This window comes from Microcebus murinus, chromosome 3, assembly GCF_040939455.1.
Source record: "Microcebus murinus isolate Inina chromosome 3, M.murinus_Inina_mat1.0, whole genome shotgun sequence".
Lineage (NCBI taxonomy): Eukaryota > Metazoa > Chordata > Mammalia > Primates > Cheirogaleidae > Microcebus > Microcebus murinus.
The window spans coordinates 84,295,164-84,311,224 of NC_134106.1; the positions used below are offsets into that span (position 1 = coordinate 84,295,164).

At 40.7% G+C, this 16,061-nt stretch overlaps 1 long non-coding RNA gene and 1 pseudogene across 1 annotated transcript; both read left to right on the forward strand.

Moving 5' to 3' along the window:
• The first annotated feature begins 60 nt into the window (after positions 1–60).
• LOC142869979 (uncharacterized) lies at positions 61–11,079 on the forward strand. The gene is made up of 2 exons (XR_012918506.1): positions 61–174; positions 10,885–11,079. It is a non-coding gene; the product is annotated as an uncharacterized LOC142869979 (long non-coding RNA).
• A 3,250-nt stretch (positions 11,080–14,329) lies between these two features.
• LOC142869980 (regulation of nuclear pre-mRNA domain-containing protein 1A pseudogene) lies at positions 14,330–15,240 on the forward strand (annotated as a pseudogene).
• Positions 15,241–16,061: the final 821 nt, after the last annotated feature.

Here is a 16,061-nt window from a genome sequence, read left to right on the forward strand (position 1 = left end):
AACTCCGCCCCCACCTCCGACTCCGCCCTCACCCCGCGCCACACCCCGCGCCTCCTCTCCCCGCAGGCGCAGTTGCCGCCGCGCGCGCCTCGGTTTTCGAAGAATGTAGCCGGGAGAGCTGGCGGGGTGGGCGCGGCGCATGCGCGTCCCGGAGTGTTTTCCCGGAGCTCGACGGTGAGTCCCGCTGATGTGCGTCCCGGTCCTGGAGGGCTGCCGCGGGTGATGAGCTTCCGAACCGCCCGGGCACGCGGCGGGCGCTGCAGTGCTGCCGTGGAGCGAAACACGTACTTCTGCTGAGCTTGGCCGTATCTTTGCAGTTCTTTGAATGCCTCCCTCAAAAAGCTGGCTGTTTTCTGGGTTGTTCTGTTGGCTGCTTTAGTTGGAATAGCGGCAGCCAAAATGATAAATCCCCTGGACGCTGCCAGAGTCAAAACCGGCTGCATTTTTTTCTCTGCTGTGATTTATTTTAAAAATAAAGGGTCTTTTATTATAAAAAATATAATGTTAATCGTATAAATTTAGGATGAACTAGGAAAAGGAAAGTAGATGAAATCGCGCTGTCTCTGCCTAGAGGAAAACCATGAATTTTTCCTCGCGTTTCATTCCAATCTTTTAGTTGAGTGTATCTATTTTAACATAGTTATAGGGGTGAATTGTGGTGCTGTACTGATCGCATAGGAGTTATCTGAATTTATTTCTTCGATGAGCATTTATTGAATGCCTACTAAAAGCAAGGAGGTGTGTCCAAAGATCCACAGATACCAGAAACTCATCATTGGTTCCACAGAGAGCTGGTCCAGGGAGAAGAAAAGACAGGTACACACAGATCTGATCTGAGTGATGCCAAATCAAGAGAGACCCCTTAAAGTGTTTGGGAGCTGCAGGATACAGGTGCTGATCATCAGCCACAGGGAGAAATTGGAGCAGGGAATGGCATTGCTAAACTCAATGGAATTCCTCCTTTAGAAACATTCGAGAATATTACCATAACTAGGAATAAAACAAAGCAGTAATATATCTTTAAAAGTACACAGCACAAATGCGGTGATTTTCTGATAGCACCTTACCCTATCCCACCCCTCCCCATAAATGCAGTGAGAACAGTTGAGAAGAAGGCAACAGCAGAGCAGTTTCACTGAGGGCAGAGCCATCCTGCTCTCCGTGCTGCTCACAACTGGAGTGGCCTTACTTCCAGAAGCCCAGCTCCCTGTGTCTGAAGTATCCAAGCGACAAAACACCTGGCATGGGAGCCAGAGGCTGGAGTTTCCAGAGGGGCCAGACCTCCAGAGCAGACTGGTTTAGAATAAATTGATTTTTATCTCTGAGTCTTTATTTCCTCATCTTTGACATTTTGGGTTTAGGTTATATCCATGGTTTTTGAAAAGAGACGTACCTACCTAGAGCAAATGAGGATCTGAGTTGTTACCATGCTATGATTCCGTGGTTTTTAGATTAAAGGTGAGGGGCAAAGATGGAAGAAAATATTTTATTGACATTTAACCTACCAGCAAAATCAGACAGAAGCTTCTAGGCAGATTTCAAATATATTAGGTTGTAGGTGGGGTTTAGTTGATAACTATCTTATCAATTTAAGCAGATCAAAAATTGTGGTGTATTTGCTATTTTGTACAAAACTCCTTAAGCCCAGTATTCCTAGTTGAGTGTTTTTTCTGCTGCCAAACACTATTGCCAACTTCTCCTACCCTGTTGGATTAAGTATATGGAAATACGATTAGCAGCTCCAGTTAAAGTAGCTGCTGCTGTCATTATTGCCACCCAGAAGGCAGTTGGTGTCCCAAGACCCTGATTTTCAGCTCAACCACTGCCAGAATTGGGGAGTAAGCTATAATGAGTGTGTGCCCAGTGGATGAAAGAAGGCCTGAGGGAAAGGAGATGCCCCAGAGGCCCTCCCAGCTCTACTGGGGACCGTGGGCACAGGCAGCACACTTTCCTGGGCTCCTTGCAGCCCTTGTCTCTTCCCAGCCTGTCCCCACTTCCCCAACAGGTTCTGGGCTCATCCCCTTCCCCCCACCAACTCCCTCATTCTTCCAATGGATATGTTAACAACAATATTTTTAAGCAATTATTATACAAGACAGTGTTCTTGACACTTAAGAGTAATTAAAAAATGAATCATAATATGGCTTTTCTGCTAGAGTATTCAAAGCCGAAGGAAGGGAGAAAACTAACATTTATTAAACTTCTAACCGATGTGCCAGGGACTGTTACGCAAGGCCCTTTCACTGTTATTTAATTCTTTTAACAGCCTTGTGGGGCGGGGTTGCTGTTGTTGCTACTGTATTTTGTTTAATATTTTTAAAAATAATTTTTGCATTGGCAAATAGAAATTGCATATATTTATGATGTACAATATGATGTTTTAATATATGTATACATTATGGAATGGCTAAAACCAATAATTAACATATGTATTATCTCACATACTTATTTTTTGTGACGAAAACATTGAAAAATCTGTCTTCATAATTTTCAAATTTATAATGCATTATTATTAACTATAGTTTTACAATGGATCTACTGAATTAATTCCTTCTAACTGACATTTTGTGTCTTTTGACGAACATCTCTCCAATCCCTCCACCCCCACCCCCAGGCTCTGCTAACCACCATTCAACTCTCTGCTTTTTCTGAGTTGGTCTCTTTTAGATTCCACATGTGAGATCACATGGTGTTTGTCTTTCTGTGCCTGGCTTATTTCACAAAACATAATGTCCTCCAGGTTCATTCATGTTGTCTCAAATGACAGAATTTCCTTCTTTTTTAAAGCAGAATAATATTCCATTTATGTACCACATTTTCTTTATCTGTTTGTCTGTCGATAGACATTTGGGTTGCTACCACGTTTTGGCTATTGTGAATAACGCTGCTATGAACATGGGAATACAAATATCTCTTTGAGACCCTGCTTTCAGTTCTATTGGGTATATATCCACAAGTGGAATTGCTGGGTCATATGGTAGCTGTATGTTTAATTTTTTGAAGAAACTCCATATCATTTTCCTTAATGGTTATACTAATTTATATTGATGCTGTCATCAATAGATGAGAAAACTGAAGCTCTGAACATTATGTAAGTGTCCAAACGCTTGATAAATAATAGGATTACTAGTTACTTGGTTTGGTAAGTGATAAGGCTACCAGTCACATAGCCATGGGTTTAGGGCTGGGCTTTTAAGCTATACCTTCCTCTGTATAAGGACACTTTTCTGTAGGAGAGTCGAAACTTATACAGAAATGACTATTATTCATGACAGAATGTGATGAGTGCTCAGAGCGGGACAGGGTTGGATGAATGGCTAAGAATTTCACAAGAGGGAGATGTGCTGATGTGCTTCCAGGCTACAGAGTGTGGTTTGCCTTGCTGGAACCAGTCAGTACAGGCTCACAAGAGCTGACTGTTAGCAGCTCTGGGAGTATTTATACCATGGAAATGAGCAGTTGCCGCAAATCAGGAATTTCTTTTTTAAAAAACCAGCACTATTCCAGGTAAGAACAATGAGACAGAGAGAGCTTTGCAGAGCAGTAGCTACATGAGCTGAATTTGAAAGGATGTAATATGGGATTTTGACTCAAATGCATTGGACAGGAGCATACCTTAGGAAATAACAAAGGCCAGGTTGCTGAGAAACAAAGGCAATGGTGGAGGTCTTTGTTTGGCTCACCAGTAGTCTCAGCCTCCATCTACACTTTTGAACTTAGTTTTGAGCTCTGCTGGGCCTGAAGCATGCACACTGCATCTTCCAGGCATCCTGCTAGGTTCTACCAAGAGAAGTCATTGGTGAAACATCAATGGGTAGAAGAGAGATGCTACTGCATCTGGCTCTTCCAGAGTGGCCATTGCTAGTAGCTGCTAGAAGTTGCTAGCATTTGATGTAGCTGTGGCAAAGCTGGGGTGATTCTGGCTTCCAGCAGCCCCAAGGGACATAGCATCTTTTTTAGACATCCACCCGCTATAATCAAGGCCTGTCTTCTGAGCTAATCCACAACTGACCACACACAGACATTCACAGCTTCCATGGCTGATGATTGCCCCTTTCTTTTTTGTTTTGCCACATTCTTTCTTCTTCCTTTGGCTCCTCCTCTTCTTCTTCTTCTTCTTCTTCTTCCTTCTTCCTTCTTCTTCTTCTTCCTTCTTCTTCCTCTTCTCCTTCCTCTTCTTCTTCTTCTTTATTCTTCTTCCTCTTCTTCTTTCTTCTTCTTCGAAATGGGGTCTTGCCATGTAGCCCAGGCTGGTCTCAAACTTGTGGCCTCAAACAATCCTCCCATGCCTCAACCTCCCAAAGTGCTAGGATTACGTGTGAGCCACTGTGCCCAGCCCCTTTGGTACTTCTTAATCCTGCCAACATCGTTAGAACCAAACCCCCATAATAAATTCCTTCTGTTTGACATACAGTAGTTTTCCTGACTAGGTCTGGATTGATACATCTTCCTCTAAGAAATGTGAGAAAGAAAGTTTGGTCACACATTTTCCGAGCTGCCTGCCATGAAACTGCTCCTTCCCTCTGTGCCCGCTCTGCCATGGCCACGGGGGTTTTCCTTCTGGTCAGTGACTGTAGTGCCTGTACTGGAGTCGCTTCCTAGAGGATATGACCCCCTTTTCATTGGTCTCAGGAGAGGGAGAGATGGCAGGTAGGCCTCGCTGCCCTACTGCTTTATTTCCCGCTTCATTACCCCAGGATAAGCGAATGCACCAGCTCTTCCCAAAGGTTTGGGGAGACAGATGGGTTTAATATCACAGCAATATAAATAACTTGAAACTGCATATCTAACATTCCCATTCCTAAGAGTCTTTTTTTAAGATACACTATTTTTTTTAGAACAGTTTTAGATTTATGGAAAAATCGAGAGGATGGTGCAGAGTTCCCATATAACCCCACACCCATTCTCCCCTCTGTTAACATCTTGCAATCCTGATATCAAGGGTTCACCCTTGATATCAACCCTCATATCAAGGGTTCACACTATCATCATGACTTTGTTGATATTGAAGAGGTTACGGTCAACTGAGGTAGTATGTATCAAGTTTCTCCACTATAAAGTTCTTCTTGCTCCCCTTTCCACACTGTATTCTTTGGTTGGAAGTCACTCTGCGCAGCCCACACTTGGGGAGTGGGAAGCTGTGCTCTCCTTGAGGGTGGAGAATCTGCATAAATGAGAATTCTACTGCACAGGAGTCCGTCTCTTCTCTCCCTTTATTAATTCATTCAATCGTGCATTTATATTGGGATAGATTCACGGGCATTTATTTTGTACTTTGAGTTATAATACAGTACTTGTTTATGTTGCTGCTCACACTGTTCTAGCTTCTGTTATTGGGAGCTCTTTCAGTTGGCTCCTGTGCCCCTTTGACATACTCCCATCGTTGTGGAGGTTCTGGGGTTTGTTTTGTTTTTTAGTATTTTCTTACTTTCTGGCACTGCAAGATACTCCAAGCTCATCTTGTATATTTCCTGCTCCAGTCCTAGAATGAGCCATTTCTCCAAAGATCCCTGTTTCCTTTTGTTAGAGAATGGTATTAGGAACCCAGACCTGGGCACTAGGTGTGCTGGTACTGCTGGGGTGTTGTTGCCTCTAGGCCTTCTCAGCTGACACGGCACAGAAATGTGTGTGTGAGTACTAACCTGTGTGCATACAGGTATCAGTAAATATTTCTGCAGATAACCATCTGTATCTGTAAGCAGGAGTTCTTACTGATGTGTCCAACTCTAATCTGTTGCCACATGGATCACTCTAGCCTTCTGCCTGGCTTATCTGTAACTTCTCACTCCAACAGTGAGAAACCTGGCTCCCACAGCCTGCCATGTTTTTAGTAAATTGTTTGGTTCCAGGACGTGTCATGTATAGCAGTATCACCTAAGGTTCTCTGACCGCTTCACCACCAGGATGGCCTCTGTGCAGGTTTCATCCCTTCTCCTACACACACACACACACACACCCTTTCCTCTTCTCCCTCCTCTGTTCTTTCCCCCCAAACTCCTTTCTCTCCCCACCCCTGGAATTCATTTTTATTTCCATGTGGTACAGTTTATCTTCCATCATTTTGGTCCATACCCTACCTACGTTCCTCACCTAAACCTGTTAATAAAAGCATTTTTCCAAGAAAATTCAGTTCCCTCCCAAAGAAGAACTAGGTTGTCACCATTAAAATATGTTCTTTTTTCGACCCCTAACCACTGGGCCACGAGGGATAAAATATCTTCTTGAGCTTGACCCGGACAAGCCTGCCCAGGACACTGTCATCTGCAGATAGTAGCGTGTGACTGTCCCTCATGAGCAGCAGCCCCTGTTGTCCAGGCAGTTTTCCTGACAGCGTGGGCTGCAGTGGGAGCCGTCTCAGGAGAGGCGCCTGGCATAGAAGGGACAGTACAGGCAGACAGGAGCAGGAATGAGCTAGTAGTCGTGGAAAGGGCGTAGGAATAAATTTGAAGGTTATTTTGGAAGTTGAGCAATACAAGCTCTGGTTGACTGTAGAGATCAAAGGAAAGAAAGATTAATCAAATAGGACTCTCATGTTATATGCTGGGGTGACAGGTCCTTCTGAGGTGTTACTCAATGAAGACTGAAGGTATTTTTCCTCCCAGGTGTTTGCATGTTAATGAGCCTTCTGAACTAGAATTCAAAATTGGCAAATAGGTTTCAAGTACATGCCAACTCCGGTAGAAATACGGGGGTCTCCTGAGTCTCTGAGTCAGGAAGGGCTCCTGCATCTGGACACGGTAGGAATGTGCTATGAAGTTGGTAATGCCTGCATGGTTGAGGCAGGGTAGGAGTCTTTTTGGGCTCTCATGGCTCTATCTACAAGTTTCTTCCAGTTCAGGAATTTTATGGTAAATTTTAAATACTAAAAACTACCGATGGAAGAGATAATTTTGGGCAAAAGCCTCCATATTGTATCATATAGGAAGTATTCTTCTAGTCTAAGGCCAGTCCTGTATTCTGGACTAAAATAACCAATGAGCTGGATGAAAGCCCAGTAATAATTCCTTAAAATTGACCTAGGGCTTTACTCAGAGCAGTGTATGGTAAGGCAATACTGAATTAATCAGTTAATTGTGGATTAGGTATCAGCCAATATTAAGTCATGCTTTTCATATGTTACAATACTTTAAGATATGCAAGCATGAGATCTTTAAACTCAGAGCTGTTATTAGGCCATTGTAACATTTTGATAGGAAGCAGAAAAAGGCTCCCCTTCCTCAACAGATCTTACTTCTGTCTGGAAATTGCCATAATAAATACGTAGATCCACGTTTCCACAATATTGTACCTTTGGGCAGCGTTCGACTGTCACAACTGTACATGGTTTGTGTGGCTATGATGGGGCTGCAGTGTAGTGATGGAGGGAGAAAGTAATGGTGAAGGTAAAAAGAAAGTGGCTTTCCTGTGTGCATCTGGGGCTTTGTAGTTACAGCAATTCGATTTGCTCTGATTGGGATTTCTGGTGCACACCTATCATTTACTAAGGCACTCTGAGCATGCAAGCAGCTGGTGCTTGAGAAAACTGACATGAAACAGTCCACTTCCTCATGTCCTCCACTTCCACTTCACTGTCAGGACCCACAGTCAAGGACAAGGTGTGATGTGACCAAATTGATTCAAAAAGGGGAAGAGGTAATCAGTCATGAAAGAACCCTGAGAACTATAATGTAAAAAAAACTCATAGAAGTGATGTGAAGGCAATTCCACAGACATTTTGAGAAGGTGATCATTTTGAAGGACAACATTTCATTTAGACATATGTGCAAAAGTCAGTTCCTTTACTGTTATATGTCATGTGCAGCCTTATAATTGCTTTTAAATTGCCGATATAAGGGAAAAGCAGAGATCTCGTGTTGGTAGCAAATCTTCATCATAAGGTAATGTGCAGTTATCAAGGCTGAGATGGGAAAAATTTTAAATGTTAACGAGACAAAACTAACACATTTTAGCAGGATAAAACATGGAGTAGAGAGGGAGAAAGCACAGAAGATTCAGTGCAAATAAAGTCAGTTTGTTCATTTTAAAGATAGGTAAGCCAAGTTTAATATATAGACTCAAGGGTAAGCAAGAAGCATGGATGAGGTCAAGAAAGCCAAAGGCATCATGTGCCAGAAGAAGCTGTTCCTCGGTGCTGAGTTTGCTACAGGGAAATTTGCACTTGAAAGAAGAACTTCAAAAGAAACATCCCTAGGTGAAATTTCTAATTAAAATTAAAATAACATTACTGAAGTGTCCATCAATGGATGAATGGTTAAACAAAATATGGTATAAACATACAATGGAATATTATTCAGCCTTAAAATTCTGACACATGCTACTACATGGATGAACCTTGAGGACATGATTCTAAGGGAAATAAGCCAGTCACCAAATCACAAATATATGATTTTACCTTTATGGAGGACCTGGAGTTATCACAGTCATAGCAACAGGGAGTAGAATGGTGGTTGTCAGGGATAAAGAGAAGGGGGAAATGGAGAGTTGTTGTTTGATGAGTATTGAATTTCAATTTGGGAAGATGAACAAGTTTTGAAGATAGAGAGTGGTGATGGTCGCACAACAATATGAATATATTTAATGTCACTGAACTGTACACTTAAAATTGTTCAAATTGTGAATTTCATGTTATATATAGTTTAGCACAATTTTAAAGATGAAGATCACTCCTGATTTTTTTTTTGAGACAGAGTTTTACTCTGTCCCCTGAGCTAGAGTGCAGTGGTGCCATCATAGCTCACTACAACCTCATACTCCTGGGCTCAAGTGGTCCTCCTGCATCAGCCTCCTGAGTAGGTGGGACTATATATAGGTGTGTGTCACCATGCTCGGCTAATTTTTTTTCTGTTTTTAGTGGTGGTGGGGTGGTCTCACTCTTGCTCAGGCTGGTCTCAAACTCCTAACTTCAAGTGCTCCTCCTGCCTCAGCTTCCCAGAGTGCTAGGATTACAAGTATGAGCCACCATGCCTGGCCACTCCTGCTTTCTATACTCACTGTAAAATGTTGGGAGGCTGAACTCCTTGTACTTGTAATCATGTAATAGCAATGTTAATCTTCTGGTTTGGTATTCTCTCCTGCTGCATAAATGTATACCATGTAAAATTAATATAGTAAAACTAAAATATCCACCAAAGTCTTTTCAAAAATGTCTGTCAAAATCTTACATAGGAAATTCCTCTGAATTATTTTATCTAGTGGAGGTGGTTATTTACTTTGAGCTTCGCCAAAATGAAAGCAATGTCATTACTATAAAGACATAAGAGCCTTGTATAGTAGACTATAACACTACAGCGTTCCATTCACAGTTTGTGTGAGCTGTTACTTAGAAGTTCAATTTATTTGGCTTAACAACTCTCATGAAGCTTTATAGAATGTAAAGGTATGCATAACTAATTAAATTGATTAAAAGTTGTGGCCACTTTTATGAGAAATTCAACATCACACCCTTCTTTTATCCTTATTAAACATCCTTCTTTGGAAAAAAGAGGCAGGACATGTTATTGTGACTTATGCATGCCATCCAGAATAAAACCAGTCATACAAATGAAGCCTGATTGCATTGGTGACAGCTTGCAACATTCAAAGATTTTCTGTTTGGTACTCTTGTATATTCTTCTGCTGAGAAAAGAGATGTATATATTCACATTAGCATGAGAAAGTACATTTAAGCCTCCCTTAGTAATGTAGACTAATGTTTCACATAACAAAGACCTCTGCATTACTTTTCAAAGGATGGCTAGCAGCCACACTGCTGGGTGAGGAGAAAATGGCACAATACTTAGTGTTCGAAATCAAATGACTTGAGATTTCAATCCTGGGCACAACTTATATGGCTCTGGACATGTTACTTAGCCTCCTTAGCCTTCATCTGTTAAATGGGTTAAATAATATGTACTTTTCAAGGTTGCTGTGAGGATTAGAGATAATATATGCAAAGCAGAGCAGTCCTTGTCACATAATGTACATTCAATGAACACTACTCATTCTTGCTGTAGTTATTGATGTCTTTATTGGAGTTTTTGCTCAGATTAACTGACTCTTACAACAATAAATTTGCACTGGCAAAAGGTGTGTTTTTTTTTAAAAACTTTGAGATTCATGCTGGATTGAGAGCAATGATGACTAGCAATTAGCATGATTGGTTGATTTCAATAAAATCCTTCACATCTGGAGTAGGTATGGAGGACAGGTTTCCATGGAGCTAGCATTGGTCGAGAAGCAGGCTATTTCTCTGAAGACAATGGAGAAGCACCACATAGCTGAAGGACTGAGTGGGGCTGAGAGCCTACAGCATAATGGAGACCTCCACAAGCCAGATGAGGAATCCAGGGCATGCTCCCAATAGAAGGGGATAAATGGGGCAGCTGGCAACAGAGCCAGTGATCCTGGGTCAGAGGAGGCCAAGCCTGTGAAGGTGTATTCTGGGGTATAAGAGAGAGTTCTGGGGTGCTTGCCTCGTCTCCTGCTTGTGTTTGTGGTTGTTTTTATGGGAAAGCCTAGATGCTGGAGAGTGTGGAGCTAAAGACCTTTAAGATAGTTGCAGACTTTGCAATGTCGCTTTTCTAATCAACACCTCCCACTTTGCTGGTAGTTCCCTGAGCATCAGAACAGAGGGTTGTGCTGGCAATAGACAAAAACAAAGTTTAGAAGATCACTCTTGTGTGACTAGTAATTGTTTTAAGTGCTTAATTCCAAGCTTCTATAGGACTTGGAAGACTTACAAGAGGAATGTACAAAGACCTGTGTGCTGAACTGTTTGTTAGAGAGGAACAAAGCAGGGACGTCCTGGGTTTTTTTCCTTAACGTTTTCCCTTGTGTGTTCTTTTCATCATGAAAAGCATGAACAGTGATTTGTGTATCTGACTGCTAACATTGCTTTTCCATTAGGGAGACGTTTCTGATGAGGTTTCCGAAGACTGCGAATTCTGGTGTTCACTGCGCTTGCAACTGTACTTGTGGATGCTCAGTGAATACTTATTGACCATCTGACTCCAGGGAAGTGCATTATACAGGCAAATTACTGTTTCAATTTGTTATTTTGTGAAGTTTGCATTAGCCATTAAAGAGCATGATTTCTCTGGAGTGTGTTGAGTAATTAACTTCCCATCAGCGAACAAAAAAGCAGCCATCTGATGTTCAACAGCACGATTGACAAAGTTTGCTTTTGAAAATGGTTATTATCATCAGGTTTAGAGGCATATTCTTCGCCTTTTTAATAGTCAACTTTGTCTACTATAAATCTGTTCATTATTAGAGGATCAATTAATTTTTAAATACTCTAATTATATGGTTACATAGTGATACCAGACAATTTTAAGAGTGAAAACTCAAAATGCTTGCAAAACATCATTAACAACCCATCTTTGGTACTTACTCTCTTCTTCCTTTCATAGGAGGAGAGGTGAAACTCATTCAAGCTGGAAAGCGAGTCTCTGTAGGCTGTTTGGAGAAGATGGTCCATTACCTGCCTACCTTAATGACTGCCTAAATTGCAAATTAGTATTATGCATTTCCCTTTGCATGGGGAGGACAATCTTGTAAAATACGTGTGGTCAAGCAGGTTTGCATGATATCCTGCTCTCCTCTTTCCTTTAGCCAAAGTGCCAATTATGTTCATATTGGGCTGCTGGAAATGTGCTTCAGAAGTTAACTTTGGCTCACCTAGAAACCATTTTGCTTCTTAAATTAAAAGTAATAAAAGCATTATTTAAAAAAAGAAAAGTGTTGGGAAATTTACTGTGCAGAGTGTAAAAGTTCCCCTCAGGCTTAGTTAGAAGAACACCTTGGTTTTTTTATTTTTTAATGATGGTCTCATCATTTTAAAGCGATGTAGCACGTTGATGGGCAGTCAGAAGTCATGCCAGTGCTGACATCAGAATTGCCTTCCCGTTGTGTCCTACTTAATGTGTTCTAGACACGGGGATCGGGTGGGGCGGTTCCAGAGAAAACAACCTTCTGTCTAGGAATGTTACATCTTATTGAACAGGTCCAACTGGAAAAAGCACAAAATCTCAGTGAGGGGAAATTAATTCAGTGGAAATGAGGCATTTGAGAACTGGAGGAGGGGGGTCAACTGGGTCATCCTGGAGACGTGACTAACCTGGAAGGATCAACTCTCCAAGGCATTCCTTGGAAGATGAGTTTTGAGTTGGAATTAAAAACAAATGAAAGGACACAATGTGGCTGAAAGAATAAGGGGAAGAAGGTGCAGGCACTGTTAGAAGGTGACACAAAGTTACAGAGTGCTGAATTGCACCTTGGCTTTAATTTTTCTTTGTATAAAAACAACAAACACCCTGCATTCTAAAGGGTAAGGACAAAGGTAAATAATTTTAGACATTTTAATAAAAAAGCTATTTCCTAAAATAATTATAGAAAGAAAGTCATCACCTCCCAGGCAAAATTCAGTCTACGTGCTCAGTCTACTTCCCTCTGCATTCTCCCTCTGCATCCTACACTGAGGTTGACAATCACACACATGCCTGTTTTGTGGCTGTTGCCAATTTGTTCCTACCCACTTGTATTTTGGGACTCCAATGGATACCTTTTTCCTAGTATTTTTATAAATGTTTTCCATGGTTTTTTTCCTTTCAATATCTAATTGCTATGTTTTTATGTGGAGCTTTGGGAAAATCTAAAACCATGGTGCTACTGCTACTACCATCCTACCAGTTATGTCCCAAATGTGTGTGTGTGTGTGTATTGCAATGATTTTTTTAAAAAAAACAACTTTTTTAGAGTATAGTTCATACAACCATAAAATTCACCCATTTACAGTGCAGTGGCTTTTATTTTTAGTATGTTCCAAGACATATGCAACTGTTACCACAGTCAATTTTAAAAGATTTTCATCACCCCAAAAAGAAACCCCATACCCTTTAAGTCCCTATCCACTCCCTAGGCAACAGCTAATCTATTTTCTGTCTGTAGATTTCCCTGTTCTGGGCATTTTATACAAATGGAATTATACAACACGTGATTTTTTTTTGTGGATGACTTCTTTCACTTTACACATGCTTTCAAGGTTCATTTATATTGTAGCATATATTAGTACTTGATTCCTTGTTACAGTCAAATTACATTCCATTATATGACTATACCATATTTTGTTTATCCATTCATCAGTCGATGGATACTTGGGTGGTTTCCCCCTTTTGGCTATTATGAATAATACTGCTATAAACATTTATGTACAGACTTTTGTGTGGAGATATGTTTTCATTTCTTCCTCTACCTCTTTCTTCTCCTCCTTTCCGCCTCTCCTCCTCCTCCTCCTCCTCCTTCTTCTTTTTCTAGACAGAAGCTTGCTACTTCACCCAGGCTAGAGTGCAGTGGCGTGATCAAAGCTCACTGCAACCTTGAACTCCTATGCTCTAGTGATCCTCCTGCCTGAGCCTCTCAAGTAGCTTAAACTCCAGGCATGCACCACCATTCCTGGCTCAAGTTTTTATTTTTAATTTTTTCCTTTGTAGAGATGGGGGTCTCACTGTGTTGCCCACAGTGGCCAAACTCTTGGCCTCAAGAGCTTCTCCCACTTCAGCCTCCCAGAGTGCTGGGATTACAGGTGTGAGCCACTGCACCCAGTCTTATTTCTCTTGAGTATATACCTAGGAATAGAATTGCTGGGTCAAATGGTAACTCTGTGTTTAATTAGATGATCTTGGCACGCTTGTATAATAGAAATCAGTTGACCGTAGATGTATTGGTTTATTTCTGGACTCTCAATTTTATTACATTGGTTTATGTGTCTATCCTTGTGCCAAAACCACAGTCTTGATTACTGTTGTTTAGTGGTAGGTTTTGAAATCAGAAAGTGTGAGTCCTCTGACTTTGTTCTTTATCAAGATTTTTTTTTGCTATTGTTTGCCTTGCAATTCCATATGAATTTTAGAATTAGCTTGACAATTTCTATAAAGAAGTCAGCTGGGTTTCTGATTAGGGATTGCATTTAACTTGTGCATTTGGGGTATGTTGCCATCTAAACAATGTTAGAGCTTTTGATCCATGAACAGAGGATGTTTTCCCAATTATTCAGATCTTCTTTAATTTATGTTATTGTTTTCAGAGTATATGTTTTGTACTTCTCTTTAAAAATATATTCCTAAGTGTTTTATTCTTTCTGGATGCTAGTGTAAATGGAATTGTTTTCTTAATTTCAGTTTTAGATTGTCCTGAAAGTTTTAAAAAATGTTTTTTATTATTGAAAAATTTCAAACATATGCAAAAGTTCATCATTAGCTTCAACAATTATCTACTTATGGCTAATCTCATTTCATTTTTATCCTGCCAGTTTTATCCATTCTAAATTATTTTAAAAGAAATTTCAGTGGGACGGCGTGGACGTGCAGTCGGAGGGATGTCCGTCTTCTCCGAGGCGGCGCTGGAGAAGAAGCTGTCGGAGTTGAGCAACTGGCAGCAGAGCGTGCAGACCTTGTCCCTGTGGCTCATCCACCACCGCAAGCACTCGCGGCCCATCGTCACCGTGTGGGAGCGGGAGCTGCAGAAAGCCAAACCAAACAGGAAGCTTACTTTTCTTTGCCTAGCCAATGATGTCATTCAGAACAGCAAAAGGAAGGGGCCGGAGTTTACAAAAGATTTTGCACCAGTTATAGTGGAGGCTTTTAAGCATGTTTCAAGTGAAACTGATGAAAGTTGTAAGAAGCACCTTGGAAGAGTGTTGTCTATTTGGGAAGAAAGGTCTGTTTATGAAAATGATGTATTAGAACAACTTAAGCTAGCTCTGTATGGCGATAAGAAGCCTAGGAAGCGAACTTATGAACAGATAAAGGTGGATGAAAATGAAAACTGTTCTTCTCTGGGATCTCCAAGTGAACCACCACAGACTCTAGATCTGGTTAGAGCATTACAAGATCTAGAAAATGCAGCTTCAGGTGATGCAGCAGTTCATCAGAGGATAGCTTCTTTACCTGTTGAAGTCCAAGAAGTATCCCTACCAGATAAAATAACAGATAAAGAATCTGGAGAAAGGCTTTCTAAAATGGTAGAGGGTGCTTGTATGTTGCTGGCAGATTACAATGGCAGACTTGCGGCAGAAATAGATGATAGGAAGCAGCTCACTCGAATGTTAGCAGATTTTCTTCGATGTCACAAGGAAGCCCTTGCAGAGAAAGAGCATAAATTGGAACATGATTTCTTTAACTTCTATCAAGCTTCTGTTGCAGATATTGGACATTGGCGTATCTTCTATTGATGTCATCACCATTAGCATATTCCTGCTAAAAATAAATAGCAAACTCCAAAAAAAAAAAAAGGAATTTCAGACGTGATATTTCATTTACAAATATTTCAGAATATAGCTCTAAAAGATAATGACCTTTAAAAATCACTACAGTACTATTATCACACTTACGGTATGACCATTAATCTCTTAATATCGTCACACATCCAAGTAGTGGTTGCTCCCTCCCTGAGTCCTCACCACTTTCATCCTTATATGCATATATATATTTTCTGTTTCATTTATATAATCAATTGAAACTTTTTTAAGGTAAGATATTATAGTCATCTTTGTGAATAAATGTCTGTTGAAAGAATACATGAAGTTTCATAGGGTATTCATTCACTCCTGAAGATTTGCTTAGAATTAACTGACCAACCAACCAACCAACCAACCTACTCAACCTGCAAATAGCAAAAGAAAACTATTACAGGAGGCAACATCTGTTTCAACTTGATACATTTTGTATTAGGAATTTCATCAGAATAACTGCCCAAAATATACAGGGAAGCCATTACACTCTTTATAGAAGGGTGTTTATTCACATGACTTTGAATTAAAGAAATAACATGTTTTCTAAATAATCCTATAGGGTGATTTAGACCAGGTAGAAATATAGTTGCTTCTTGGTACACTTTCTATAGATTTGGATCAGACTCATTACTTACTAAGGTCTACTGAAGTCTAGGACTTTCCTTAGTGTCTTGGCTTTATTTGTTTTGACAATGAATCAGAATCTGGCTGTTAAAAGTTTGTTTTTAAGTTTCCATTTCTTCCACTTTGTGCCTGGTTCCTGCATCAGACACAATCAAGTTATATCTAGACC